This window comes from Neofelis nebulosa, chromosome 3, assembly GCF_028018385.1.
Source record: "Neofelis nebulosa isolate mNeoNeb1 chromosome 3, mNeoNeb1.pri, whole genome shotgun sequence".
Lineage (NCBI taxonomy): Eukaryota > Metazoa > Chordata > Mammalia > Carnivora > Felidae > Neofelis > Neofelis nebulosa.
Genome location: NC_080784.1, coordinates 136,784,229 through 136,806,553, shown reverse-complemented (window position 1 = coordinate 136,806,553; position 22,325 = coordinate 136,784,229). Strand labels below are relative to the sequence as shown.

General features: G+C 37.1%; 1 protein-coding gene across 2 annotated transcripts in view; it reads left to right on the top strand.

Annotated features, from left to right (window-relative positions):
- Positions 1 to 22,325, top strand: part of ARHGAP24 (Rho GTPase activating protein 24) — a 671,369-nt gene that overhangs the window by 153,406 nt on the left and 495,638 nt on the right. The window contains exon 1 of one of the 2 annotated variants that reach the window (XM_058719596.1): positions 4,327 to 4,727. The exons of the other annotated variant lie outside the window; for it this stretch is intronic. The gene's annotated coding sequence lies outside the window, so the exon portion shown is untranslated. Of the gene's footprint in view, positions 1 to 4,326; positions 4,728 to 22,325 lie in introns of those variants that run through there. 2 annotated transcript variants of the gene reach the window in all.

Sequence of the window (22,325 nt, the reverse complement as noted above, 5' to 3'; positions counted from 1 at the left end):
TGTGTGATAGGAGTATGCATGGTATGAGTGTGTGTGTATGTGTGTGTGCACATGCATGTACATGGATGCCTGTACTCATGGGTGAGTAGAGAAAGGAGATGATGTGGTGAGCAGAGATGTGAATGATGGGAAAATGCAGGCTATTTTAGAGAAATTGAGTCAGCAACACAAGGAAACTCTAGAATAGTAAGTGAGAGATTTAGAAATGGCCACTAAAAGTATAATGAGATTTTTGTGGGAGCTGACTGGGCATGGGGCATCTGCATTTCTTGGAAGGGAGAGTTTAGTTCTTTAATAGAATCCAGTACACTCCTGGGTCTAGGTCTAAACAGTATTGAAGAAAACCATTTTAATTGGAAAATGAGGTTTGAATTTATGGCCCAGGCAAAAAGAACTTTACTTTGGTAAGTAATATGATTCAAACTGTTACATAAGATAGGTGCATACAAAGCAGTGAAGAATCAGTTAGACATATTAAAAATGTTAACAATACTTATCTCTGAATGGTGATATCATAGCAATTTTTAATTTCTTCTTTCTATGCTTCTTTGTGGCTACTAGTTTCATGAGTTAATATATATTAATTTTGTAATTAGGCAAGAAACCAGAAAATATTATTTTGAAAATAAATTTAATCAATTTAATCAATTTAATACGTTTTTTTTTTTTTTTTCTGTTGTTGTTGTTTTGGGTATGATCTAATCTGGCAGCCTAAGGGATGATGGAGTGTGACACAGGCTACCACCAAAATATGCCAATTAAATAGTGATGGTTGGTACTATGCTCCACTCAGGATCTAAAGAGGCATATAGCATGCTTCACTTTTAATGGACTTGACTTACAGAAGGCCTATGATGGAATTATAAAGGCAGGAAGGACTCTAATGCCACAGTAGTGCTTCTCTTTCGTAATCTCCTTCATTATCTTGCTCATGGGGATTTAGTTGGATTCCTTTGGTCCCACCATTTTTAATAGTAATGATACATCTCCTTTCCCTAAATTGTGTGATCCATAGTTTTGGGGACAGTAGGCATGAAACTCCCTCAGTCTCTTCCAACCTTATTTAGCTAAGACAAAACTGGACTTTATCAAAAAGGAACTTCTACAAGTAAATGAAAACACAAAACCAGACATTTTGAAATAGATGCGTTTTAAAGCACAGCCTTCTATCTTAATACTGAAATCAGATCTTGGCATATTTCAGTACCCACACAAATTCTGCATTGTTGGTGAGAGCCTGAAGGAAATGTTAGGATTTTGGCAGTTGTTGACTATTCAGTTTTGTTACTATGTTTTTTGCCCTCTTAGGAATGTATTTTTCCCCAAAAGAAAACATAATTAAAGAGTCCCAGTATCTGATATTAATGGCCAAGTGGGTAACATGACAATACATTACTCTATGCTAAGGTCTTCAAAGAATCTGGCAAGGAATCTGGTGAAAAACTGAAAATTTTAAAGTAGTAAAGTATACTAAAACATGTTTTTAATCTATATGTGTTTTATTTTATAACTGGAAATTTGTACCTCTTGATTCACTTCACCTATTTCACCTACCCCCACCCCATCCTTATATGTTTAAAAAAATTTTTTTTTTAACATTTATTTATTTTTGAGACAGAGAGAGACAGAGCATGAACGGGGGAGGGTCAGAGAGAGAGGGAGACACAGAATCCGAAACAGGCTCCAGGCTTTGAGCTGTCAGCACAGAGCCCGATGCGGGGCTTGAACTCACGGACCGCGAGATCATGACCTGAGCCGAAGTCGGACGCTTAACCGACTGAGCCACCCGGATGCACCCCATCCTTGTATGTTTAATAGTACCTTTTGACTCAGGTATTTGAAACATTAGACAACGTGATTGTGCAAACTCTTGTTGAGGTTCCTCTAAGTCAGTTCCAATCAAAGCGGCCTGACAGAAACAGTATCCAGGGGACTCTGTCTATGGACACTCCTTTGTCCTTGACTCTGGCAATACTGATACTCCAACTTGTCCAAGTGTAGTGAGACCATTATCTTCGTTCTCTCCTCCTTCTCCTCTTTCTCCTCTTCCTATTGCACTTTTAGGTACCTGAAATCCCCTTGGTCCTGGAGGTATTTCACTTCTCCCTTGTAAATCTGAGGTCCCTCAAACCCTGCCTGCCTTTTATACTGACTTTCATATACCCTTCTTCTGAGGAATCCTTCTTCTGACTTAGGAATCTTTAGGAAAGTTATCCTTCGCCCTTGAAACATTTGTGGGTTTTGTGGAGTTTATCACAAGCATGCTTTTAACTCAGAATTGAGTTGACTGCTAAAATTCAGCTTTAAGTGATGCCCTGGGCAAGTTCTCCCTTGATGCTCTGGGAATTGAATGACAGACACCATCTTCCCTGGAGTCTGGATCAGTCACATCAGCAGGCTCTTTTGGTTACAGTCTTTTACATCTCTAAAATTTATTTCTCCTTTAAAGTCCTACAGTTTGTATAAGTGATGTCTACCAGTCCCAATTAACCACAAGTAAGAGAGGAATAATGGTCTGAGTCCACAGAAGCGTTTTCTAATCTGGGTTATACTCTCTAGTAACAAAGACCTTTGCTAAATCCCTAAGGCTTTCTAGAAAAGGAATACAGTGCCCTTGTCTTTCTGTAGAGAAGTGAGAGGGAAAGAGTGGGGCTTTGGTAGATATAACTCCCCTGTGCTTAATCCTCAGGTGAAAATCTTCCTATCCTTCAGTTGTATTGTCTAGCTTAAGATAATCACATACATCACACATGTCAATGAAGTGATGATAAATGGAAAGCATGGAGACCGAAGTCAGAAGATGAGAAGGGCAATGTTTGAGTATAAGGCTGTGTCCTGAGGCATGTCTTAACCTTTTGGATTAGGGACTAACCCAGTAACTACCCTGAGCTCAATTTTGTATTGTCTTGAGTCTAAATTGCTCGGGGTAATAATTGTTAGGTCCTGAAATAGGTTACTGACATGATAGTTTCCTTGTCTTCTTTAAATGTCACGATCTTGAATCATACTTATTGACACTTGTCTTCCTGAGGCTTTTGAGTCCATCAAGTGTGTGCAGATTTCATTTTGGTTAATTTAATTGTTTTTCAGCTTTCATCTAAAACTGCCCATCGGCATTTACCTGCCAGGATGTAGCTGGAACTCATAAAGCCATATGGGTTGATAAAGGTCATTTATTCCTACCAATTAGAAAATAAGCTACCTTGCTTCTGGTTAGGAATTCCAAGCACATTTTAAAAAAGGAAATGCCAAAAGAGAACCCCTCCTCACCCTGCAGAACTTAATTTGACTCATTAAAGGGCTGAGAATTCTCTAGCCAGAAAATCAATTTTTTAGCGGGGCATCAGGTTGGGATGGGGCAGATCACCAGGAAGAAAAACTCCAAGGAAGAGATAAAAGAGAGAGAAAAACAAACAAACAAACCTAAGAGTCTACATAGCCTTTTATTTTTGGTGTTTCTAAATTTGCACATATGTTCTTCTATATCACTGCAGATTTCTGATGAGAACACTTTTATTTTATGTCTTAAAGAAATCTGATGATGATTTGTAAGCAATCTAAAGCAGAGATCTTTATAAAGCTTTTTGAAATAATAATACTGGCATTCCAGATAACCTATATTGTAAGATCTAGATTTGAAATAGAAATTTTTTGGTGGTGGTGGGAAGAGAAGGGGTTCCATCAGCCAAAATTTTACTACCCTGGCCCTTCTCTCATACTGTGCAATTCTGAGAGCTCTTAAACCATGGTAAGGAGGTGATTATGCTTTCCATTTCTCCAAGGATCTGAAAGCATCCATCTAAATAAGCATTTCTAGGAATGCAGGTTTAAAGACTCAGGTAATTCTGATTGGAGAAATAAGATTTTACAGAGAGAGCTGAGGGAAGTAGGTGAAACCTACTATGTGTGGGGTTTGGCCAAAGAAATGCAGGGCTCCTGGAAGGCAGGAGACAAGTATTTTTCATTCTTCTCCGCACCCAGAGTCCCAGATCTGGTGACCGATACGTATCTATGATACGAAAGAAATGAAACGAGTAATGCCAGCTACGGGGGGACAGAGGCAGGGTGGGCTCTCTCTGGTGGGGGCGGGGGGGGGCGGGAACCGGGCGTCGGGCTGTGTTACTCAGCCTACGAGATAACCTAGCGGTGAGACGCAAGGGCCAGGGCACCGTTCTTCCCTGACTCCCCAGTAGTGCGGCTCGAATCTTCTAAAGCTGCCAGTTGCCAAATGAAATCTGAAACCCTGGGCTGCGTCTGAGGGTTGGCCCTGCTCAGTTGTTCCAGCCTCTTGTACTGTATATTTACACATTCACACACAATCACTCTTTCTAACTTCTGGGACTCTTTGCGCAACTGCTAGGATTTCTCAAGTGCATGTGGCAACTCAGCCCAGCTCCGGGGGAAACCGGCGGGACTCCGGAGGGTCTCCAAGGCCCGGGGAGCTGTCAGGACTGCTGCGGGGACAGGAGAGGATCGAGACGTGGGCAGTGGTGGGGGGAAACACCCACAACTTTCCACCCCAGCTGCAGCTCTTTCGGCCGCTGTGTATTTCCTCTGAAACCACAGCTGCTGAGCAACCAAGTGCATGGGGCACAGCACGTCCCCTTGTGGGAAGTAAAGTAGCTTTCCCTCCTCTCTTTTTTCTTTTCCCTTTCCTTCGGCTCGTCCTGGGAGCCTTTCCCTCCAGAGCAGCCGCAGTCCCGTGTCCATCGAGTGCTCCGAGCGGGGTAGGTGACGCTGCGCGGGGGTGCGCGCCGGGGCCACCGCGGGAGGCTGAGATAGCCGAGGCGGCGCTCGGGGGCTGCCGGCACAGCTGCCTGCGACTGGGAGGGGGCTGCTGGGGGCGAGGAGGGGGGCGAGGAGGGATCGCCGGAATCCCATGCTGGTGCAGTGTGTGTGTGTGTGTGTGCGCGCGCGCGCGCGCTCGGGGCAGTCGCGCTTGTGTGTGTGTTGAGAAACAATGTTCTTATTTTTAAAAGGAAGAAAAGACGTAAATGGTAGTATGTATTTCTGTCGTAAAAATAGATGGAATTAATAAAAACTGTGCAGTTCAGCTCCCTTGCTATCCATCCTTCCTTCTCCCACCGCGCCTCCCGTTTGTTTCCCCTAGTGTCTTATGAGAGTTTCCTAGATAACAGGCATACAGAGGTAGGTTTTAATAATGAACACTTTTATTGCAAACATAAAATGATAGGGAATCTTTGGTGAATTTTAAGCCACCCAAAACAATCTAGATTTTTTAAAAACTTTCTGAAGATGTATCCATCCTCTCTGAAATATAAATATATAGTTTATTCTCATTAAAAAATACTTTAGACTGTATTTCTTTTTAAGTTGACCAATTAGAAGGGGAGATAATATTACTCTTGGAATAATATTTCTTAGCGATACTAGGTTTCAATACTAACTAGTAATAGGGAATCCAGACTCCCTTGTAGTTAAAATATGAATTAAATGTTTCTTTAATTCATTCGAATTAAAAGATAATCTCCAAACTATTTCTCTTTCTATCATAGCTTTTGTTATTCTTTTTTTTTTTTTTTTAAACCTTAGCAAGACATCATCATTTGATCTCTTTCTTAAAAAAGGAAATAAATCATGCTGGGTATTTTAAATAAAAAAGTTGTAAGGCGTTTGCATATCCATAAGTAAAACAATATGTGTTGCTGTGTCTACTAAAGAAGACAAATTAATTGAAATCCAGGGATATTTACAGTACAGTTAAGAGCTTTACTCAATTACTGAGAAGAAGATGGACAGACAGATTAAATACAAACAATCTGTCCCCTGATTTTAATTAGAACTGAAAACCAACCCTTAAGGGCAAGAATGGATGTTGGTATTAAGTTGGGCATCATAAAACGCAGGGAATTAATATATTAGAAAAAGCCAGAAAACAAGTATAAAGCCACATCAGACTTGTTAAGATCTCGCTCTCCCTTTTAAATTTCTTAATACTTCCTCTTCTCTGGGGACATTTCAACTTCTAAGAGAGCCTAATAATACAATTCCCCTTTTTGTCTTTCTTGAGTGCTTGACCTTCAGGTAGCAAGTCAAGAAATCTGTTCTTTAGATCCATTACTGACTTGTCAGAGAAGTCACCTTAGACATCTTGGAAGACCGAGATATTGACAAAACTTTAAAGTAAATAACATTCTCCTTCCACTCAGAGGAGATATGTTCTTGGTGGAAGACCTTTCAGTGGGAATAAGGGATAAACTATGAGTTTTTCAGATCTGGAATTTAGTTTGAGGTATGTGTAAGGAATATACAATAGTCTGATAAAAGGAAGGAGATTCTGTAATTTTTTTCTACATCTGAAAGGCTGTTGAAACTCAGTCTGTCTTTGGCTTTCAACTGTATTATTTTGTTTTATTACTTAATCATAGGGATTTGGAATTGAGAGGTGGATGGTCTCTCAGTAGTGTTCTTTTGGGCTGTATATACTGGTGAATTTGAACCGTTTTGAAAATAAAACTTGATAATAAGTGAGGAAGAACTAAGTTCTCAAGAAAAAAAAAATCACTGCAGAACAAATAGCACTGTACCCTTCCAGACAAGAATGGTACATTTAAGTATAAAAGTGAAAAAGTGTTCTGAGCTTAAATCTCCAGTGAAATCTTTTCAGGTTTTGCTTGGTATAGTAATGGCCAAAGCTCTGGGAATTTTTACTGGTCATGGCTTCATTTACTGTGTGATCTTGGACTCTCTAGGATGGAGTTTAGGGGTTAAGGGAAAGGGCAGGAAGGGTAAAGAATGTGCAACAGGTGGTAATAAGTGGTTTGAGTCTGATTACTTTGCTGTCTTGGCCAAAGACTATTTAGTGTTTACCAACAGTGCCCTTAGTAGTTTTGTTGTGACCTACTGGCCCATTTAAGTGCATTTTCTTTCTGGCTCTATTAGTGTCCGGGTTGGTTTCATAGGGCTAAAAGCAGGCAGAGCTGCTGCAAAATCCAGACCATGGATTTTGTTTCTGTTTTTAGTGTTTGCAGTGCTGTAGGACCATCTTACTTACCTGTAGTTATTTTCCTGTGGCATTTTCAGGCAGGTGGTAAAGGGTTCTTTTCCTATGAGTTGAGCTTACATAATGCTGATCGCTTCTTTCTGCCATGTGTCAAGTTTTGGTAACGGTGAGTGTTTTGGAAAAACAAGAGGGAGAAGGTGGCTAGAGCCTCACCTTGGAGTCCAGTGGAAGGGACAGCCCCTCAATTAGTCACACATGGGTATGGAGGAGGTTAACAATAACAAGAACCTGGGGCATCCTTTCTACAATGGTCATATTTTACTGAGAAAAAAAGCATAAGAGATTTAAAATCCAAAGATGCTTGTTTATTCTTTAATCCATGGCTGAAGGATTAAGATTTCTCCCAGATGGAAAAAGTATTTAAAAATAAAATTGTAAATAGTCAACTTAGCCATGAAGTTAATGCTCTTCATGTGAAGAGTTGGAGCCTCAGATTGAGTCTGGAAATGGTGACCCATCTGTCTTCATTACTCAGACTCAAACTTTATAAGATTATGATGGTTTCAGCGGCTAAGTAAAAGCACATTTGGACGTGGGGAAATTGTTCTGGTGAGATTCAAGGAATGTTCAGTTTTCAGAGGTTATTGTCTACATATGTGCTTTAAAGCAGCATCTACACTGAACTGTGGCAATGCTACAATTAACCTTTATAAAGGGCAAATCTAATTGTGTCAATCCCTTATTCTAAAACCTTTGATGGATCCCAGGATCCCAACAACCTACAACATTAACTTTAAACTCTTCAATATAGTGACTAAAAGCTTTTCAAAACCCTTCCTTTTTAGCTTCTCCTTCCTGCACAATGGCTCCTCATTGTTCACACTTTTGATTTTTTTTTTTGCTAATGGATCTCCTTTCTCCAGGAATTCCCTTTGCCTGGAAAGTCCCACTTGATTCTTGGTGGTCCATTTCAACTGGAACTTCCTTTGGGAGAATTTACGCAATTCTATGTAGAAATAATTCATCATTTCATCTTGTCTGCTTCCGTGGTGTTTCGAACATGCTTTCAATAGTTTTTAAAATAATTTTTATTTTTGAAACATTACTACCAACCAGCTATAGTGTGTTCCTTTATAGGTATATTGGTGGTGGGGGACCCACTTGTATCCTAGTGTCCAGCCCAATGACTGAAACATATAGTAGACACATGTTAATGTTTCCTTAATAAATGGGCAAGCAAAGTTATGAATGAATAAAGTACTAGTGGACTCCGATTTATGCAGATAATTTTTTCCCCAAAGGTCCCATTTGAAAAATATCTATTTGGACTCAGAGTTTACTTTCCAAAAGTAACAATGCAACAAACATAATTCACTTTCTAGACCTGCCCACACATGCCTATTTAATTCTATAATAGATGAAATTTGTGCTTTTGAAATTATAAAGCAAAAGCAAAACAAAATGAAAAACTACTTGGAATCATCTTTTTCTTTTGAAAATCACAAAGTACTCTTGAGTTTAAAGGTAATAGAAACACTTATAATAGATACACATTTTTCACAGTTGTTTTTTATATTGTACTATGAAATCTGTAATCGATCAAATCCCAGTGGGAGGTCCTGGATTTGGCTGTGAGGAGTAATAATAGAGTTAAATTTGGAGATTCTGTTGCCTGTAGATGGGCAATAATTTTAATTAATCAAACAAAATAGAAATACTAATTTTGGCTATTTAATAATTATCTTGAGTGCTAGTGCCTGAAGGAAGTTGGATTTAATTAAAGGAGAATGTGGAGGTGGCTGGAGAGGAGGAAATTCAGAGGGGCATCTTTTTTCATGTTACTGATTTTTTATTAAATTTCTTTTCATCTCATTTGCACACTTTGGCAAATCCAGTGTTTCCTTTTGAAAAAAATTCCTATTCTACAGTTATTTCTGCTGCCTGACATGTAGAAGGGGGTTGTTCTCCATTTCAGCCGAACTACAAATTGGCTTACTTCATTTTCAGAGCAGTGATACCTCTGTCACTTGCATACTTCTTCTGTTTAGCACAGGGATCATTTTTCAATCAAGAATGCATAATGCTTGTGTTTTAGGCACCAGCCAGGGACCTTAAGGTCAAGTTGTTCTTTATATAGTATATCTGAGAAGACTGAAAGAGCAAACATTGGTATTTCAGAGTAATAGTCTACTTTATTTCTACTCGAAATCTTCCACGCTCTCTATTTTTATCAAAGCATATGACCAGAAGTTTACCTGTCCCACTCACATTACAACACCTTTTGGTTAGGTTGTCTTCATCACACAGTCCTTTAATGTAGCATTCTATTTCTTTTCACTGAGAGTCAGCATAAAAGAGGCTGCATGGAAAATATTTTGGCACTTTTTGTTATGTATTCCCATAGTCTTTAGATAAGGATCTCCATAAATTAGTTTTTGCTTTTACTGCTTTAAAAAGTATTGCTCTTCTGATTAGCTAGTGTTGTTTCTTTTGTTAGAAGAAAAGAGAGTAAGAAATCACCATGTTTCTCATGTTGGCTTGTCACCCAAGAAGCTCACCTAATGTAACAAGAAAATCAGAACAAACTTTGATGCTCAGTTGTACCCTGGTCAATCTTCTTATGACACAGTTTGCATCCTTCTGGCCTTATTTTTATGCACCTATCATACCCATACCCTTTAACTAAGTTAACTCAAATCCATTATGGAAATAGATTGAATTACCTTCCTTGTGTGTGTGTGTGTGTGTGTGCGTGTGCGCGTGTGTGCGCGTATTACTCTTTTTAGACTTGTAGTTAAATATTTATAAATCTCTATTTTGTAACTTCAGTGTAGTAATTGGGAGCCAATAATTTTTCCAGATCCTTGTGTGTGTGTGTGTGTGTGTGTGTGTGTGTGTGTGTGTCTGTGTGGTTCCTAAAAACATTCTAGGTACTGTTTTTATACTCCTGATGAATAAAATAGACTTGCCCCAAATGTTACATTTCTTGAAAAACTTAGGAGTCATATGAATAATTTTGAAAATAGATATTTAAGACCAAACATGTGAGTTCTTTTCAATACACGTATCACAAATGTATGGAAGAGTGCCCTTAGGGATATTTCTGAGAAACAGAAGTGAAAACTTTCTTTTTGTTACAAATGAAATCTATCAGTAAATCGAGGCTTATACCCTATACCTAGGGTCGTTTTCTGCCTATCATATTGAGTTTTCAGAAACAAAGTAATTTTTCAAATTTCTTAAGATGTAAAAATAGCTCTGATTTCGTCCTGAATTTTTTTTTCTCTCTTTGAGTCTCACAGACTCACATAATGATAATCACTCTAATGAATTAAGTACCTACCAAGTACCAAACATTCCATGAGATGTTTTTACATATATGACTTGTAATTCTAGAAGTAGTTAGAAGTAATTAGTAATTCCAGCAGTAATATCTGTTCTATCTAATTCAGATATTAGTAGTCCCATTGCATGAGAAAGTTTACACTTGGAGAGATAAACAAGCTCACCTAAAGTAACACAGAAGCAGTAGAGTCAAGAACCAAAACTATGTCTACCTAAATCCAGATAGCCTGCTCTATTTACAATGGTACCTTCCTCTTGGTCCTTTTCTCTTCAATTATTAATTTTAAAATCATAAAAGTCTGTGTGTTTTATGAGTTTGGCATATAGTAAGGACCCTGGTCTCAACCTGATATCCATGAACTGGCCTTGGAAGTCTCTTATGGCTCTTTCAGGTGACAATATTCTTGTGCTGATAAGTGGAAGGGGTGGGTGGGAAGGGGCTGGGATGAGTTACCACTATCTTGGTTCTCCTGTGAGAAAAGAATCCAGCAACCTCAGACTCGTAACTCAATCTGTTGTGATCAGCCTAATCAGAGATTATTTTCTGGTAAGAAGTAAATAGAAAAGGTATGATTCATGGGACTTAAGTGATCTATCCCCATTATTTAATTCTCATATATGGGACATATGCCCCAGGGAACTCTGTGAGCAAATACCTGGAGTGGAAGAATGAGAATGTGCAAGTGGTCCTTGGTCTGAGGATTGGAAACCCAATTTAGGAAAGCTGAAATATAGCAGGAAAGGATAATGTTGTTGGAGGTAGCTACTGAGAAGGGGAGAAAAGTTGAGTTGGTGGTGGTAGTACTCACTGGTCACAAGTAAGTGAAATGAGCAATAGGGGGAGTCATTTGCAAGCCAATCTTTCCCAAGGAAGGACATTTACTACAGGAATGGTTGGAATTCATCTCAGTCTTGTTTGTAAAGATGCCTACAAAAGGGAATTCTCCATCCTTCTTGAGGAGTCATCTTTGATTGTTTCATGTGTTTTCCAAACAATGGCTTAAAAATTTCTCATATGAAGGAATTTGTAGCAAGAAAAGATGAGTCAGAGAAGTCAAAAGAGCATGATGTTATCTTGTTGCACTTAATTTCATAAATCTAGAATTTAGCTATGTGAATGCCACCTTCATAGTTCATTTTGGTTCTAGAATCCCATTTATAGTTTAATTGTTATACGAAATAGTCAATGCAATGTTCATGATTTTATATAAAGGCATTATGGGGTACACAAAAAGCCTCAGCCTTCTCACAGTTATGATTTGCTGATTAAATACTTCATTTTTTTGGTAACAACTTACAATTTCATCATGGAATAACTTTTCTGTATCTTTGGAGTTACTTTCAAGTTGGCAGGTTCCATGGTGGAGCGTTGGTTTTTGGTGCTTAGAGTTAGGTGGAAGCCACACGGAATTGTCTGGGACAGGAGTTCTGAGAGCTTCTGCACAACAGATGGAGCTGGCAGAGAAAGTGGATGGGAGAAGGGCAGGAGCAAGGTCATAGGATAACTTGGTATTCTCAAAAGCTGAGGAATTAGGAGGAAAGGCAACTCCAGAGACAGCACTGGGAACTAGAAGCCAGGAGAAGGGAGGCCGTGTATGGTGTGGCAACAGAGAATTCTGTCTCTGTCTAATAAAATATAACAATTACCGAAGCCTTACTATGTGCTTAGTTATGCCAAGCACTTGTGATGGGTCATCATCTTCTTTAATCCTCACAGCTCCCACATGAGGAGGCCCTATTATTATCCCTCTTTTATAGATGCAAAAACTGAAACTTGGAGAGGCTTAGTAACATCACAATCACTACAACTAAGTAGTAGATCTGGGATTTAGATCTAAAATATCTCACTCCAAGGGAGCAATCTTTACCAGTATGCTCTGGAATTAGGCTTGTGTTCCATCATGGCTCTGATACGCACAAATCTTGTGACCTTGGGCAAGTTACATTAATACCCCTGAACCACAAATTTCCTCTCTGTGAATATGGGCATTTAATAATACCTACTTCATAATGTTATTATGGGTTTTTAATTTATGAAGTGAGCAGTGATTGTAAAGAGACTGGAAGGGTACCTGGCACCTGGTAAGTATCAATGCATGTCAACAGTTACTATTATTAAATTAAATGATGAACATGAGAGTCCTGAGCAGGATTTTTCAAGCTGTGTTCATACAATCAAGTTAATGGTTCATGACCAATGTTTCTTTTTAAATGAAAAGGAATAGAAGAGAATGGAATAGAATGGGGGAAGAGTCAGGATTCATTGTATATAGTAAAAGTAAGAATTGATTCATATGTCTTAATTCTGTTTTGTGTGTATGTGCATTTTGCATACTGGGTACAAAGGAAAAAAATATATTTCTGATTATTAACTGTCCAAAAAAAGTGTTTTAAAAAAATCTTTTCAAGTAGCATTTTTCAAAGTGTGGTCCAGGAGCCAGTAGCATCAGTTTCACTTGGGAATTTGTTAGAAATGCAAATTACTGGGCCCCACCCTTGCCCATTCATTTGGTTTAACAAGCCCTCCAGGTGATTAAGGGCAATTATGTACTCAAATATGGCATTTGGAATTCATGAAAAAATTAGATAAGGCTATATATATATATATATATATATATATATATATACATACACACACACACACATATATATATACATACATATATATACATATATATATATATACACATATATATACACATATATAAATTATTTAAGAGTATTTAAGAGTACATGTGTTATATTGACTAAAGATTTAAATTCTTCACAGAATGCCATCTTGTGTGATTTTTGTTTTCTGTAGCCATTTCCCCAGTTTTTTCTACACTGCCTGCTCACAGTGCAGGTGCTCAAGTCCCATAGACATCAATTAGTTTATATGTAGAAGGACATTGAATATTTAGATCCTGTACTTTCTTCTAGCACTACAAGATAAAAAGTTAAAATTCCTGTGAGTAGCCCTGAGCCTGAATATCTAAGTTGTGTTTAATTTGAAACATTTTACTGATAATAGACCAGATGCCTCAACAGCTGCAGAATTAGGAATTAAATTAAGAACTCATAAAAAACTGCACTCAATATTTTAGTAATGGAGATATTTATTTTGAAAAGCACATGCAGGCAAAAAGACATTGACAATCTAGTTAACGTAAAACTAATAGTGAAGATAAAAAATCTTTTTGGTAAAAACAGAAATGATATCGATTTTTTCACCGAAATATTTTTTCCCCTCAAAGGGAACAGTGAAGGTGTTTAAGATATTTATTTATTATTGTATTCCATTACTGTAAAGAGACAGCAGCTACTATTGCACTGATGACTATTTGTTGATTATTGTGTTTAATGTAATTTATTGTTGTATTTGGTTTGGGGTTGGAGGGTCTATTTACTTTAAGACTTAAAAATATACTCTTTGAAGACACAGCATCCAAATTGACTAGAAAAGTCTTGAAGACTTTCTTTGACAAATTTTTTAAATAGTCCTTTGGATTTTTAAAAGTGTATTAAATTTTTTCCCTTGGATTTTCAGAAAGCAGTTTTTTAATGAATACATGCGTATTAACATTTCTAAGTTTTTAGTGGTATATGAAAATATTTTTCAAGACAAAAAGTGTAAGGAAAAACAAAAGTGTACCTTCTGGATCACCACAGGTGAAATTTCATATTAACAGTAACGTAAGAGGCATTTCCAAAGATCCTTCTCTGCTTTGCATTCTGTGGTTGGAGAAGAATGGAATGGGAAGAAGGCAGGGAGGTTGTGGGCTGTCTCCTCTTTCTGGTATTAATTAGCATCTGTGAACTCAGGCAAATCATATAGTTTTTCTGAACCTTAGTTTCCTTCTCTATACAATAGGGGGTTTGGATTACATACTTTATAAGATTGTTCCAACCTTGAAAAAGTCTGTGTTTCTAAATGGTCATGTGTTCCTTTTGAACAATTTTGGTAAGACTATGGTTATGTATATATATTAGCAAGGCTCAAAAAAAAAAAAGAAGGCTTATAAATAACATGACAAAGTTAACTTGACCTTTCCTTGACACATTTCATGTATCAGTGGGCTAGTTTTCATCAGCTTTGGGTTTGGGAGCACAGGTGATGCCACTCACTGGGCATGAGGGTGAAAATACATGAGGGTGTTCTTGGTCATCACAATGACTGGGTGAACTGGCATTTAGTGCCCAGGGATCAAGAGTGCCACACATCTTGTAATAGGTTTTGACAATTCCTCACTACAAGGAAGCTTCCCTCCCTGAATTGTAAGAACACCCCCATTGGGAACTAGCTAATGAAGTTTAAAGATGTAGTTTTAATTCCATATTTTTATAAAGTAATCTGGGAAATTAGAAATGAAGTGGTATATATTTTCTGTTGTGTTAGTAACACAAATGCATCTATTCTTAGATGACAACTGGTGTTTTTATGATGCATGGGAGAGAATAGCCTCCAGCTCCATGCACTATATATTGACGATGCAGTAAGAAAAGCAGTAAAAATCTCAGCTCCGTTAGTACAGTGTGCAAATATAACTTGAAAACATACTAGGAATAGTTCCTTTGACTATGAAGTTACTAGTTGCCTGATGATAGCCATATTTTCAAGGAAATGGCTTATAGAAGTTTCCATTCAATATAAGTAGACATTTCTTGTGTCCAAATAAATGTTCTGATAAGACATTAAATGCGTAGATTTGATTCTCTATAATGGGAAATACCACTTGCCTAATAGCTCTATGCATGATGATGAGTGAAGTGAGTACTTCTTGTTCCCCTCTGGCCTCTTCTGCATGTGGGTTGGCCTTCGCATATTCCAGGTCAGGTTAAGGATAGAATTCATTTAGCAAGAGTGACTCATCCAAGGCCACCCCAAGAACCCTAGTCACTTTGCTTTGCAGTCACTTAAATCACAGGATTAGTTTATTAAATTAAAATTATTTTTCTCTTCTATCTTGAGCTTGTCAAGTCCTTGGTTTGTTAATGTGATCATTTAATTTTAAATTTACTTTAATTTACTTTAATTTACTTTAATTTAATTTACCTAAATTTAAGTAAATTTAAATTTACTTAAAACTATTGCTTATATTCAGATCTTAGATACTGTGAGTATAGAAGGTATTGGATGGGTAAAACTGTTGTCTAGCAAACCAAAGCCAACTTGTTATTTTCCAGGAATGAAAGGGAACCCCTGTTTTTCCTTCCTTTGGTGAATCTGGGCCTTAATACTGCTGTGGGAGAAGGGGGAAAGGGAAATGAATTTGAAATGTATAACTTTTCTTTTCATATAAATTTGGTAAAAATTTAGATTTCAGGACAAAGAACTACAGAATTAAAAGAAAACCCTTTTTGCTAATCTTTCATATTCAGTATCTATGCTAGGCCTCCGTAATTAACAAAAGTTATACACTACATTCCCCTTAGAATGAATTTTTTGGACATCAGAACAAAAGTCCACTTAGAAATTAGCAATAACCATCTTACCCCAATCTTTCAATATGGAAAATAGGGTCAAAGTGATGTAAGTGATTTGTGGTCTACCCAGAGTACAGAGTCAGGACAAGGCAGACCAGGCTCTTGAGTTTGGTGACTGGTTTTCCTACCCCACTGCCCTATTCCTCAGAGGCCTCCTTGACCCTGAGTTCCCTAAGACAAATAATTACAAATCCTAGCCTAAGACGGCCAATGGGTATGATGAATTACCTTCTCTGCTCCACAACTGGAGAGGCACTAGTTAAGTACCATCTGGCAATATTGAGAAAATAGTCACTCATGATTTTTGGTGCTTAATTATTCAGGTGAGGAATTATGGCTGAGAAAAGAACAAGTGAATCTGTAACTAAAATATTAAGCATTTTTACTGAGAATAGATTAACCCTAAAGACAGATGAAAAATACACCATATTAAAATCAAGGTATAATATTTCCTGGTTTTAGTTACATTTTAAAGCTAATTCCTTGCAATAATATTAGTTATGTTGAACCCATATGATATGAACGTTCTCAACACACTGGATTTTCATTAATTCAGTCTTCAAGCCACACTACAATTGTACATTCTTATATTATGCTGTTCATATTTCTGAAAACAATGAAACAAGTAAGCCTGATGGTATTAAATAAAGGATTTCATGCAAAAAACAAAAACAAAATTTAACAACAACAACAACAAAACTGGTTTATCTCTTTAAGCAATGCCTTACTGAGTCAAGTAAATCATTGAAGGTGAGTGAGAAAATGGAAGAGGGGGGAAAAGAGGCTTCAGCTCATGGCAACTACTGTATAAAGCTGAGAAACAGGGAGCGTCCTTTCTGTGCTGTGCTTTTATTATCTCTCTGTTTGTGATCCCATCGTCTACTGTTTAATTTGTGGAACATTCCAGGGAGTATCCTTAGCTTCCCTGACATGAGTCTGGGCCCAGGGCTTGAAGGCTCTGAGGGATTCCTTTCTGAAATAAGGTTGGACAAATAGAGCAAGTTGGCTATTCAGCACATGGCTCAGCTGGTTGTGGCAGACTTCTCATTGGGAGCAGGTGAGATCTTTGTGCCGCTGAGCCGTGGGAGGCCAGAGCGTGCTGCCCCATGCAGTGTTGCAGGCATTTCTGAAGAGTGTAGGATGTGATCTCAGAAAAATGGGCTTACTTCTGTATCTCAAAAGAGAGAACACTAAATGCTTAGACTTCCTTCACACGTTTGCATGTGGCTCAGTGGTGTTCCATCTGGGAGTTTGCTTCTAATATATGTATTTTCAAGCAAGAATGGCACAGTGGTGGCTTATGAGGGTTAGTTCTTATTAATTTAGCTGATGACACTCTGACCAAATGCGTGGAAATAATAATAGTGGCATACTTTTGCTGCTGTTTTCTGTTTGTTTGATGTAATAAAGGTTTTGTTAATGTCTTAGAAAGAGCCCTTACAGAAAATAAAATTATATTGCACTATTTTGTGGAAATGCCAAGCAATTAGTGTATGGTATCATTAATGAGTTGTATTATTAATGTGAAATGCAAAAATAATTCAGAAAGCATAAATGATATGTAAAGGCCGTCTTACCACGAGCCTGGAGAGGGTGGGCATGGAGGGGAGGCATAAAGAGAGAATAAGTAAACACATGTGTGATGTTAAGGCGGAATGTACTGAAATTGCCGGTAATATTTCTTAGTAGTCAGCGATATGCTGAGTTACAGCTGGTGCTGCTACTGTTTGTCAAGGTCATCAGGGAACAGATCCTATGACTGCTTAAGGGATGGGAGATTGATTCCTGATACCAATTTTGACTCATAAATTGTAACCAGAATAATTAGGACTGTGTTTACAGACTTGGGAACGGGCAGCAAAAGCCTCTGGTAACTTATTTCAGATGGATCAAGTTAAATTTTTATCTTAAATCTGAGCTTTGATTTGAAACAAAGGTATTAGCTAGTTTTTTTGAGATGGTAGTTCCTTTACCTTGCAACTTCCTGTTATTCTATTGTTAAGTTTCCAGAGAATTCTCTTTAGAATACATTCACATAGAAATCAGTCTACCTGCCTGCTTTCTGAGAGACTGAATTTGATGCTGTAGTTTATTTTAATCAGAGGCAGGGAAATACTAGTATTTTTTGACTATTAAGAATTGTAGTAAGCAGTTTAGACATAGAATATTTGTTTGGCAGCTTTTGGAAAGCTATTAAACTGGCAGCCCCGACTCCTATTAGAATGATGTATATACCTCTGTGGTCTGAGTGTAGTGCTCTGTTTATGGGAAACAAGTGGCCACTAACTAGGAGTTGACCCACTTATTTGAAAACATTTTTTTTTTCAAAATAGAACTTATGTGACATGATACCTTAAAATTCTTCATTATTGTATGGTGAATTTTTTAATTCATTTATATTAATAAATTTTTCCCATAGAGACCATCTGATATAAGTTTGAATCTCAGATGTTTTAATCTTTATCAAATTTAATCTTTATTTAATCTTTATTTTTAGTCCAACACAAGTTCTTCTTTCTGTAGCCTACAATTTGCCTTTTATTAATAGGTGTGTTTATGTTAACACTTTTCTGATATTCAAGCATGATTGACTTTTATTTTTTTCATTTGTGAATGGTATTTATAAGAGTTAGTGCAAGACTTGGTATTCTGAGTTGATCAATTATCCTATTATCTTGCTTTATTCTCTTCAAAGATTTGACTAAATTGGGCATGATATTAAATGCCTTTCACTTTATCACATAAAAATAATGCTTTCTTATGGGGCGCCTGGGTGGCTCAGTCGGTTGAGTGACCGACTTCGGCTCAGGTCATGATCTTGCGGTCCGTGAGTTTGAGCCCCGCGTCGGGCTCTGTGCTGACAGCTCGGAGCCTGGAGCCTGTTTCAGATTCTGTGTCTCCCTCTCTCTCTGACCCTCCCCTGTTCATGCTCTGTCTCTCCCTGTCTCAAAAATAAATAAAATGTTAAAAAAAATAATGCTTTCTTAGACTAATTTTAAGTTGATAATATTTTCATAATTAATGACTTTTTAGATTATAATTGTTTATTTTTTAGTTCATTAGTGGCTAGTATGGTATATTTCTTCCATTTAAAGCAAGCCTTTAGGAAAATAACTGTTCTGTTCTCTCTTCTTCTTGTGTGTGTGTTTGACTATAAATATCAGAGTCATAAATTATGACTACAAAAATAAGTAATGGAAACATATCTCTTTTGCTATTAATGGCCACTTTCTCTTCTGTGACTTTTTTTTCTTGTTTGATATTAATAAGTCAGTCAGGCTCTATTTCAGTTCAAGTGCTATCTAGAAATCACCAGGACTCCTGGAGCCTGTTCACACCCACATGGCTGTCTGGAAACCAGACTGAAGAGAACAGTGATCCTGGGCAGGGGTCTTAAGAGGGATTCTGAGTGGATTAGCTACTTATTGGGGTATTGGAACCAGTGGTTTTCATCTATACTTTGACCATGAATGTACACTTGCTTCTTGGTTCAAGGAAGACATTTGCCAGAGTACATTGTCAACCAGTAGACCAAGGATTTTGTCATGTGATGACAGCCTTCAATACCTCTGGGAGTCCCTAATGCCACTTCAGAATAATGAACCTGAAGTTCCCTTAGAAGTTTCAGCCACTAGAAGTTTCTAGTGAATTTGAAGCTATATTGAGCAGGTGACAGACCCACATCAACAGCCCTTTCCTCTTGTAAGCTCAATGCCTTGCTTCAGTCCTTTCTCTGACCACCTTTCTCTTTCTTTTGTCTTTCTTCCATTTTCATTCCTTTTCTTTCTTTGCTTTATTTGTCACCCTGGAATCTTACCATATCAGTTTCCTGTTTTCTTCCCATATTCCTTCTCATTATTATTGTTCAGGGTATTTATCTGGTCCTCTTTCTTCTTCAGTTACACATTTCTAGGATGTACTGCATTGATCATTGTTTTTGTTTCCTTTGGGTTGAATCCATGCACTAGATATTACACTTTGTCCCAAACTTCTTAATGAACTGTTGTATACCTATTATTATTAACTCCTTTCTATTCCCACCCCCATTAAGCTTTTGTAGAAATGTAAAACCGGATAAGCAGTTGATTTCCAAATATTACATTGGTTTGTTCAAAACCCTCTAGATGTGAGAGTAAGTTCTAACATTCACTAGGATTGGCAAGTCACCTGAATTATTTTGTAAAATGGAGATAATGATAAAATGAGATAATATAACTGAAAGCATTTCATGATACAAAAGTTAGTTATTGTTACTGAGAATTATTCAAGAGAGTTACCACTTAATATCATGGGACATTTTAAAATTTGTATTTTACTTTTTAACTTTTTATGTTGAAGTAATTTCGTGCATAACAATTTGCAAAAGATAGTACAAAGAATTCTCATTTGACCCTTTCTAAATGTTAGGATCTTAAATTTATCAAAACCAGGAAATTAACTTTGGTATAACACTATTAACTAATCTATAGATGGTATTTAAATTTCATCAGTTGTACCACCAATGTCCTTTCTCTGGACCTGGATATAAACAGGAATCACATATATGCTCAGTTGTCCTGCATTTTAGTCTCCTCCAGTTCTTCAATTTTTCTTTGTCTTACATGAATTGACAAAGAATAGTGACCAGTTGTTTTGGAAAATGTCTCTTGATTTGAGTTTTCTGATGGTTAAATTCAGGTTACGCATTTTTGGCAAAAGTACCATGGAATGATGCTATACCTTTCTCAGCTCATCATATCAGGAAACAAATGATGTCAAGATGTCTAATTACTAATGATGTTAACTTCAGTTCCTAAGTTAAGTCTGACAAGTTTCTCCACTGTTAAGTTGCTAGTATCCTTTTTGTAATTCGTAAGCATGTTGTGGGGGAATACTTTGAGACTAAATAAATGACCAGTTTTTTCATCATATTTTCAATCACACATTTTATCAATCATTGATGATTGATATCAATTGATATCAATATTGATATCAATTGATATCAATATTGATATCAATTGATATCAATCATTGATGATTCCTGCTTGAAACAGTTGTCATTGATGGGGCACCTGGGTGGCTCAGGCAGTTGAGCATCCAACTTTGGTTCAGGTCATGATCTTACATTTCGAGAGTTTGAGCCCTACTTTGGACTCTGTGCTGACAGCTCTGAACCTGGAGCCTGCTTCAGATTCTGTGTCTCCCTTTCTCTCTGCCCTTCCCTTGTTCACACTCTGTGTCTCTCTCAAAAATAAATAAACATAAAAAAAGAAACAGTTGTCATTGAGATGTTTGCCCAATGATTTTTTTTTTATTTCCTCACTCCTACATTAAATTCTTCTGTAAGGAAGAGCTTTCCTTTGTCCTTCACTTATTTACTTATTCAATTATTTATTGATATCAGTATGGACACATGGATTTTTGTTTTATTCTATGAGTTATAATCCATTATAACTGGTATTTATTTTGTTGTCCACATTTGGCCATTTGACCGATTTTCAAGTTGGATTTTGTGTCTTTTCTTCATATTACCATCGTCACACTTCTTATTTTCTCCAGGTGCTTTTATACTCTCAGATGCTCCAGGTGAATCTTATACTTTTTCTGATCCAGCCCTTGAATCAGACATTCAAGGAGCCCAGATTTCTTTTATTGAAGAATGGTATTTAGAAACCAAGATCTAGGTGTTAGATATGCTCAATCACAAATCCTTCAATTACACATAAAGCACTTTCAGAATTACTAGCCCATATCTCTGTGAAAAACAAATTTCCTAACTAAAGTACACTACTTGTGTACAACTGTTTTTCTTTTGCCTTGGAAGATAGACTTGAAACACTGTGGTCTACAAGGAAAACTCTGGAGATGTCCTCTTTATCTGAATATTTGAGTAAGTAAGCAAGTAATCTACTAGCCAATGTGTTTTCTTTACTAGACTAATTTTGATACCTTCTTTGTTACCAACATGAAAAAGAAGCATCATATTTCTAATAGGTTTTCTGGCTATTATAGAATTTGGGCAAGAATGCTGCCCACAATTAGGAAAATGTAAAATCCCATGGAAACTGCATGTCATTATATTTGAAAATTTTAACTTTTTGAGTTTTTGCTAGAATTTGGTCAGGAACTAGTGTAAATGGCTGCTATTTATAGCATCATTTCAGCCTCTTAAATTAACCCTCACAGTTATTGTTCTAGTTCTTTTGCAATTTCCCCAGCTCCACATTCCCTGATTCTTTTTCTTTAAGTCTACCCTGAAAATTGAATCAGCCTCAGGTTGTGCAGGCTGATTTTTTATACAGTACAATTTTATAACCCTACTCCCTATTTCTAACATTACTGAAAATACTGTATCGTTCCTGGCCAATTCTGCATAAGAGACATTCAAAAGACAAGGAGGACTTTTTTCTATTGCACATACCTGTTGTCATTATAGGTATGTACCACAGCTTGCATCTGATAGAAAAACAAAAACAATAAAACAAAACCCCAAACAGACAAACAAACAAGCAAAAAACCCCAGAAGTCCAGGGCATTTTTTTTTGTCATTGTGTTTAGCCAATGTTAAATG